Source organism: Pollachius pollachius (genome assembly GCF_949987615.1).
Source record: "Pollachius pollachius genome assembly, chromosome: 2".
Lineage (NCBI taxonomy): Eukaryota > Metazoa > Chordata > Actinopteri > Gadiformes > Gadidae > Pollachius > Pollachius pollachius.
The window spans coordinates 42,187,559-42,197,709 of NC_136935.1; positions in this window are offsets into that span (position 1 = coordinate 42,187,559).

A 10,151-nucleotide genomic window follows, 5' to 3' on the forward strand; every position below is an offset into this window, starting at 1 on the left:
ATGCAAATACAGATACATACATGTGCACATACAAACACATGGCACAGATAACTTGACCAAACAATCGTGTCATTGGTCTCCTAATCATGTTTGCGATTAGCTGGTAACACATGCATACACATGTGAATGCTGCTTTTGATGTTCATATGGCATATACACTTAAATTGATAGGTGGCTTTATATGCAAATCTACTTGTCGGTGCGACTTCTTTGTCTGAGTCTTCAACTTCTACTTCAAACTCCGAACGGAGCAGAATAATCCCCTTTCACACACACACACACACACACACACACACACACACACACACACACACACACACACACACACAGACACACACACACACACACACACAAACCCAGATGGAAATTCACTCATATCATATGTAGACTTATGGGTGATGAAAGCCCAAAAACTCTCACTCTATTTTACCATTTATATATTTGCACACACTAGCAAACACGCGCACACACACACACACACACACACACACACACACACACACACACACACACACACACACACACACACACACACACACACACACGTAAACAGTTCTGTGGTGAATAGAACTGATTTGCTTTCAGACCAAGGCAGAGAATACATTACTAGGGTTTATCACTGCTTCATTGTAGAAGGTGGAGGGGAGGAACGGGAACACAGACATGGTGACAGCGGCATGGATAAGAGGCTTTTTTCTTCCAACCAAAAACTGTGGAAAGGAAACAGATAAGTAAGGACAAAAAAAATTAAATGATGGCAATTTGGAGAGCAGAGCTTTGCTGACTACTCTCTCTCTCTCTCCCTCTCGGCTCTGATTCATTGTTTGAATAAAAAAAATAGCCATGAGGGAGGGAGAGGCTTTTGACTCGGCATGAAAAGAGGAGTAGGCCCCGAATCGCCTCAGCAGCTGAAAGAAACGGAGGGGAATTGCCGAAGTCTTTCACTGGCGTGGTGCTCGCGGTTCTTCATTTGTAACCCGTTTGAAAAGCGCAAAACAACCGTTCCTTTCTGGGGAGCTTGCGTCACGATGGCAGGGAGTCGTGCTTCTGTAGACCAATTTGTCATGTATTATCGGAGAGAAAAGTTCAGTCCTCCATCTCGTATCGCTGTCAGACAGCAGTGTTTTCAGATCTGCTGTCTGTGTCGCCCAAAGATTATGCAGACCTAGAACATTTTCAATTGTGAGTTTCTCTGGCTCCTATTTATAGTATATATGATGCATATACTGTCAGTGTTAGGTCATTTAGCTAGTCAGACTTGACTGTCCCCGTGGGTAAATTATTTCCCACCAAACTGTACGTCATAAGGGGAAAACCAACCATACACTTTACAGACATCATCACACAGCGATAAGAGACAGTAACTGTAGCCTACATTGCAAGGAGAACCAAAAGTGCACCTTATCATCACGCATCAACACCGGACAGTAACAATGCGTAAAGTATAACAGCAGCACACAATTGTGACAAACAACACAACACAACAACAACAAACAAGCCCATTTGCCAAAGCGAGCCCCTTCTTCATCTCAGGGTCCTGTACGGCTCTCTGGGCACAGGTGAGGTGATGATTGAGTGGACATGCGATGTCCTTTGCTATATTTGTATTTGCAATGCGTGTGATGGCCTTAGTGGAGCTCTCAGAGCTCAGCTCTGAGAGGCTGGGAGTGGGGAGACCGATTCACTTGGCAGCAGTGTTGGCCATGCGTGTTACGTTTGACCTGCCGCTTTGTGCTGAGGTTAAAGATGCAGGTGGAGCTTAGGAGCAGGGTTGATTTGGACAATACAGCAGAAGGAGGAGATGGAGGTTGACATAGAGGCAGTGTGTGAGTAAACTGTACTATAGGACCTGAAGGTCAGTATAAAGACAGGGAGCAAACATTATGCATAGCCCTAGCCTGGCTCCGCCCGCCTAAGTACTTCCGCTCAATTTTAATTTCCCTTCAGTACTACGGCTGGGTCCGCGGTATGTTACTGAGTTTTCTCCGTCCAAATTTTCTGCTTCCAATCAGCGAACAGAGGTAGTGGCTGAGATCAATGAGGTTAAAGTCAGCTCTCATTGACGGACATCTTCACACACAGTGTTTGGTTTGTTTGAAGCCTGCGCGCAACATGATTCCCGGCCAAACGTTAGCGATTGGTTATGGCAGATCCGGAGTGTGGCACTGGGCGAGCCAATAGTTTTAAACTTCAACACACACCTTCCTTCAAGTGAGTTAACGTTTGTCAATTCAGTAGGTCCAGACTCTCTGTGCAAATGAAATGAAGTACGAGAGTCTGGTAGGACCAGGCTAGCATTGCCCAGACTGCTTATTGAAATGCAAAGGACTCTCATGACAATAGACTAGATTAGAAAACCGCTTGGAATATATTTGGAGCCGCTCCTCATTCCGGTAGCATTCCACTACAATTTAGTTATAATTGATAATCGTACTTTAGATTACTTTAATTAAAACAACTCTCTAATAGCAAAATCTCTAAGCTTTATTTGTATAAAAAATACAAATTCATAAATGTAAAAACAAATTCAGTCAGTTACCATAAACTGGGCCTCAAAACCAAATCCCAATGTAGATTGCTGACTCAATAAATTCCCCCTCACACATACACACACACACACACACACACACACACACACACACATGCATTCATGCACGCAGGCACTTACGCACATAAAAACACACACACAGACACACACCCACGCACACACACACTATTTGTACTATATGTTTTGCTTATTCTTGATTTTTTTGGATGATAAAAAATGCATTTGGGCCTTCCCTACTTCTACTTTTCATACATTAAATAATTCAGCCAATGGTAATCCCCTGTATGCCAACTGTGGGGAAGACTACTGCGGCACAGACAGATGGCTCCTCACCCACTGTGGGGCCCCTAGTCCACTTATCACCCACGGCAGGCGGCTACAAGTCCCACATGCCCAGAGTCCCACTAGCTTCCCTCAAAGGGAATAACCGTCTCGTGAAAAGAGGCATAAGTGCGCGAGCCGTACTGCTGTCAGTTATCCAATTCCTTTATTCCTTAATAATCTATTGCGGAAAGGACGACAGAGTTTATATCTCAACTAGCTCGGATCAGATGGCCTCTGCCTTCTAGTGAACTGAGCTAACCCCGGCATACGGACAAAGACAAAGATAAAGGCCACACACTCACGCACAGACAGACACACACACACATACAGTGGGGCAAAAAAGTATTTAGTCAGCCACCAATTGTGCAAGTTCTCCCACTTAAAAAGACGAGAGAGGCCTGTAATTTTCTTCATAGGTAAACCTCAGCTATGAGAGACAAAATGAAAAAAAAAAATCCAGAAAATCACATTGTCTGATTTTTTAAGAATTTATTTGCAAATTATGGTGGAAAATAAGTATTTGGTCACCTACAAACCAGCAAGATTTCTGGCTGTCACAGACCTGTAACTTCTTCTTCTTTAAGAGGCTGTTTACCTGTATTAATGGCACCTGTTTGAACTCCTTATCAGTATAAAAGACACCTGTCCACAACCTCAAACAGTCACACTCCAAACTCCACTATGGCCAAGACCAAAGAGCTGTCAAAGGACACCAGAAACACAATTGTAGACCTGCACCAGGCTGGGAAGTCTGAATCTGCAATAGGTAAGCAGCTTGGTGTGAAGAAATCAACTGTGGGAGCAATTATTAGAAAATGGAATACATACAAGACCACTGATAATCTCCCTCGATCTGGGGCTCCACGCAAGATCTCACCCTGTGGGGTCAAAATGATCACAAGAACGGTGAACAAAAATCCCAGAACCACACGGGGGGACCTAGTGAATGACCTGCAGAGAGCTGGGACCAAAGTAACAAAGGCTACCATCACTAACACACTACGCCGCCAGGGACTCAAATCCTGCAGTGCCAGACGTGTCCCCCTGCTAAAGCCAGTGCATGTCCGGGCCCATTTGAAGTTTGCTAGAGAGCATTTGGATGATCCAGAACAGGATTGGGAGAATGTCATATGGTCAGATGAAACCAAAATATAACTTTTTGGTAAAAACTCAACTCGTCGTGTTTGGAGGAGAAAGAATGCTGAGTTGCATCCAAAGAACACCATACCTACAGTGAAGCATGGGGGTGGAAACATCATGCTTTGGGGCTGTTTTTCTGCCAAGGGACCAGGACGTCTGATCCGTGTGACGGAAAGAATGAATGGGGCCATGTATCGTGAGATTTTGAGTGAAAACCTCCTTCCATCAGCAAGGGCACTGAAGATGAAACGTGGCTAGGTCTTTCAGCATGACAATGACCCCAAACACACCGCCCGGGTAACGAAGGAGTGGCTTCGTAAGAAGCATTTTAAGGTCCTGGAGTGGCCTAGCCAGTCTCCAGATCTCAACCCCATAGAAAATCTTTGGAGGGAGTTGAAAGTCCGTGTTGCCCAGCGAAGGCCCAAAAACATCACTGCTCTAGAGGAGATCTGCATGGAGGAATGGGCCAAAATACCAGCAGCAGTGTGTGAAAACCTTGTAAAGACTTACAGAAAACGTTTGACCTCTGTCATTGCCAACAAAGGGCATGTAACAAAGTATTGAGATGACCTTTTGTTATTGACCAAATACTTATTTTCCACCATAATTTGCAAATAAATTCTTTAAAAATCTGACAATGTGATTTTCTAGTTTTTTTTTTTTCATTTTGTCTCTCATAGCTGAGGTATACCTATGAGGAAAATTACAGGCCTCTCTCATCTTTTTAAGTGGGAGAACTTGCGCATTTGGTGGCTGACTAAATACTTTTTTGCCCCACTGTACACACACATACAAACACATCACTTTGCTAGGATTTGGTTGATTCTAGGAAGCTCAGAGGACATCAGCTTCAGCGTATTGTAGTCTTTGTGTGGTTTGCCAGAGGGAATATGAGTGCTTGTATATTTGGGCTGGACACACAAAAATCACACACATACACACACACAATCCCACACACACACGCACACACGCACACACACACACACACACACACACACACACACACACACACACACATATGCATTGTGTGTAACGAGAGAGACCCTGTGTTATGTACGCCCAAGCGGCTGCAGTTGTCCGGACAGTTGATCTGATTATGGCTGCCAGCAGCAGCTTGCGTAGCCAACACACTGTGTAGCGCCGCAGCGCTCAACTTAAGGACGGGGTTTGGCTGCTACACACAACCCAGATGCGCAATTTCATAGGAAAATCGCTGGCACTGTGGAGGTGGAACTTTCTAAATTCTGAAAAGTATAAACTCCTTCTCCTACTCCGACGTAGAGTATCAGCAGCTAGTTGGCCCTGAATGCGTGGTATGAAGTGGTTCTGGTGAAAGCCAAGGATTTCTTCCAGGGGGAGTCTATTTGAAGATTGAGGTTGAGGGCCGGAAGATTAGCCAGGGCTCACTGACCTCCACCCTGCTGCTGGAGCTTCCAGTTATAGCCTGTATATAGCCTCCATCGTGACCAACACCACTAGCAGTAACGCAGCCACTCCCTGCGTGGCTGTGCTTGGACAATCAGACTGGCTCTCTGCCTCCCGTGTTCCTCTGGAGCCCTTACACTTACAATGTGAGTCCCCAAGCTGAATCCAACCAATCCAACTCTAATGCCGCCAGCTCTCAAGATGGGGGCTAGTGGTCGCAGCTGGGGCATCCGGGCCAGCTGTGGCAGTAGCAAGAGGGGGCCCTTGCGCGAGGTTGCCTCCCTAGAGCCCCCTTTTACTCCTCCCTTTCTCCTCCTCCTGCCCAGCTTCAGGCCATCATGAGCCAGGCAGTCGCCAAGAAGTGGCTAATCACGGGCCGCTGGGAGAGATAGTGAGGCTGCCGCTGGGCATCATCATTGCCTATACATAGTGTGCCATCGCTGGGGCAATGCAATGCCACGCAAGAGCCATGGACCTCCAGGGGGGGAAACTCAACCGACCGCGGCCTCTATGCTTATAACCAAGTGGAACTAACAACCAGTGCAGGCTGGAGGCTGGAGGTTTATCTGCTGTTGATAAGACACCAGTCCCTCCGCTGGGAAATAGAATTACACTGAAGCAGCTTCCCATTTGGGATATATTTTTAACATGAAACATTAGATCACACTCAAATGTCACAAATGTCGTCTAATGACTTGCATTGGGTTTAAAAATTCTCAGAGTAAGGGGATATTATAGTAGGTTTGCATTGCTCTAATAAAGGCCAGTATTGCAAGGGAACAAATATTTTATTCTCATAGTCAAAATGTCTCAGAACCCTGACAACCAAAGCTGAACAGGGCAATATCAAATTGGAAGGTAGATCTGGGTCATGATAACTATTAGTTTGCAATGCACTTTGTCTTTGTACTTTGCTATTGTGTTGCACAAACAATGGCAAAAAAGACAGCAATCCCAAACACAATGTGAACTATAGCATCAGGCAGCATCTGTCTATTACAGTGATAAGTTAAAGCTTTCGCTTTCAGTGGAGGTCACTTTGGGCATTAGAGATGAACCATCAGCTAAAAAAGGGTATTTTTTAACACACACACACACACACAGGCACCGATGCACATATTCATGCTTGCACACACACACACACACACACACAGAAAACACAAACCTACACACATGCACACACACACACCAACATCGACACACAAACACACACACACACACACACACACACACACACACACACACACACACAGACATACACACACAAGAAGAGCGGAAATTATGATCCATAATGCGGTTGACCTCACTTCATCATTTCAAAATATCCTTTAAAGTAATTTCGTCACAGTTTGCATCCATCTTATCTGAATCCCCTTGTACGAAGTTGGCACATTAAGCACTGAGAATAATTATTCCGTCTCTGATAGGAGAAGCCCATATCTACTAGCAGCCTCAGGTGTTTCGACAAGTGAACAAACCTCTTCTCAAAGCTCTTCTGCTCTCAATTGCAGGGTTTTTAATGCAAGGACCATCATAGACCTGATTTAAATACTGAGGTGGCTTCACTGGGCCTTGTCAGAATAGCCGATGTTGTTTGTTAATTAAAATAAATAGAGATAGGGTAGCATTGTCAATGTTGCTGAAATGAAATATTTTAATTAATATATTACACAAATATTTACATAACTAGCTACATGACCATAAAAAAAAAGGAGTAAATGGAAATGTATTACAAATATTTATTGATACAGTGAGGGGCAAAACCATATTAATAATAATCAAGCGTCATTATAATACCTAAATATTATTCAAATTGGTCAATGTAATGATTAATTAACCACATACCATTTTCATTAATTCCATTAAATTAGCAAATTAGTCAAATAAGAACCAAGACAAACATCTTGGTTGTTAGCTTCATTGTTGTTGTTTTTGTCATGTGATGCGTTGTTACCTGATCACATCATGCGCATTCTTTCTAGATTGTGTTTTTGCATACACAGTTGAGGAAGACCAAATCACAGCGAGTGTTAAACCAAGCAAGAGATCATTAAAATCCACACAAATTCATACACTTGATGAGGATGATGTAAAAGTGTGCAAGAGCCAAACACACTGCATTATCCCACACGTGTTCGCTTAGAAACATGAGCGACAACGAAAAACAACTTTAATTGCTAATTTCCAGTGAACTGAAGCGGAATCAGGCACAAATCCCCACGACACTGAACACAATTAAGTCAAATATTGGAGGACCTCTAATAGCGATTCCACCCTGTCAACACATGCATGTTTCCTTATTTTTGTTTGTTTTGTTTGAGCTTGTGTGCTGTGCTGTTGACTTTTCAGTACTTTTGGTCGTTAGTTTGTGTTTTTTTTCTTTGTGTGTTAGTTTAGTTCATCAATTGTTTCATAAGAGAGATCTTTCAGAAGCTTTCATGAACTTCATGATGCTGATGAAATAGCATGAAAGATCAAAAGACACTGCATTATCTCGTGTGTGTGTGTGTGTGTGTGTGTGTGTGTGTGTGTGTGTGTGTGTTTGTGTGTGTGTGTGTGTGCGTGTGCATGTATACGTGTATGTACACTGTAGCGTGAGAGTGTGCACAAAAAAAATTGGTTGGAACACTGAACATGGTTTGATGTTGTTGTAGTTCAATCAACATACATTGTATTATCCTTTGCGATGTCCCACTTGGTTAGGTACTTGTTTGTCTCAATGATTTCACCTGTACCAATTAGGTGATAAGTTCCATTGCTGTCGGTTCCGTATCTGTTCCTTAAGATTCCATAGCCTGTGTCTAGAACTGCCAAGTCGACTGAAAGGGAAAGTGACAGTTCAAGTGACTGACAGACAAGACAAAAATATTTAAGTACCGAGTCCAAAGTAAATCCGTTTTAAAGGCCTGTCACAAGCAGACAGTTTAACAAAGACTATTATTTTTTTCCTGCTGAAATATATATATATAATATATTTTCACATAATTAACTTTCTCTCTCTCAATATCACATCACAGTTAAATAACAGCTTCATATAATAGCTGTTTTGTTGACTATTATTGACAGTCTGTAGCTTGCCCTGTCAACCATTTCTCACAGGATGATCGACTTCCTCCTTATGGTGTGTTGATAACTATTTCACCACACAGCATAAACAGAAGACAAAGTCCAACCTCAGAACTGTTACTTGATCAATCGAAAATATGGTAAGCATTACTGGAAGGGATATCAACGTTTCAAGATGAAGAAGCACAATATGGTCGCAATGCCATCATTGTTTCAATCGAATCATGGATAATGTTTTTTTAATGTGATGAGTCCTTAAGATTATTTATTTAATAAGTCATTAAGAATGAATAATACACTTATGATGTTACTGCTTGATAAGGAACACTTGGCTTGTGGCTGACGAGATATAGTTTGGGTTGTAATATTGGTAAAACAAAGCTAAATTTAGAAAGTATCCAACTGAAAAAATCCCAGCCCTTCTTCAGAACAACCGCCAAAGCCAATCCCCCAATACGCAGGACTAGCTTACTAGCCATAACAATTGGTCTGCTTAGCCTTGTTGAAGTCTCAAGTCAGGTGCAATGATTCAACTGGAACAGGGCGTTCAGGTAGCCGGTTGGTTAGGCCATCATTTGAATCAGTCCAAATGAAATGATTGGATCAGCTTATTAAAGGCCTGCAACAGCCACATATATCATTTTTTATTTTATTTGTCAGAGCATTTGATTTATTGATTGCCGTCAGGATCTAAAGAGAATTTCAACACATATGACAAAAAATGTCTACCAAATAAATTGCATACCCTAGCTTTAAAGAGCAACAAGTTTTCTTGTGTTTATGTGTTCACTGCTTCGCTTTAAACACATAAACACCTGTATTTGGAATAAGCAGAAGCACAAGCAGTTGCGCTGAGTAGCCCTGCCATTTGGTCTTGTCGTGCTACAACATTTGTTTTCACGTTTTCTAGGTCACCTATTGTACCTTTCCAGTGTTCAACAGGTGTAGCGTGAGTGCTGTGCTCCACTTCTCACCAACCACACCTACCTCAATCTCCCACGGTTTCCTGGTGCTTTACAACCTCACAACTTCTCAGGGTGTTGCAAATTGTGTGTCTAGTTTAACACATTCTCTTTTTCCTACCCCATCCTTTCTTCCCTCTTATATTCAGTCCCACATCCTGAAGTTTTCCTGCCGAGTTTCTGACAAAAAAAAAAAACACAGACACAAAACACATAACAACCCCCAAAAAACTAAAAACAAATTGCTTCCACCTTGGCTAGTGTTTATTTTTTGGGCTGTCTTGCCTCCGCTTTGCGAAGCCATAATTCATCCTTTGTGACATTCTATTAATATTTTAGACAAGCAGACTAAGGAAACAATACAACGTACAACATAGGCTGAGGTTGCAGTTATCTGTTGTGCACCTAAATGGAAACAGGTGGAAGCAAATACGACACAAATTGCTCTTCCCTTGTATTCTTTATTTTCTATTCTCCCTTCTCAGGACTCTCCTGTTTAGCAAAGGAGGGAATTGTGTCATTCTCTTGTCATTTATGTAACACAATCATGCACGTATGGAGAGAGAAGAAGGTGTGACAGATCGAGTACGATCGAAAGGCCTTTAGCTTGTGCTAATGTTATACTGCAAACTTCATAATAGAATAAAAAATAAGTATTTATCTATATTTTATTTGGTTGTCCTATG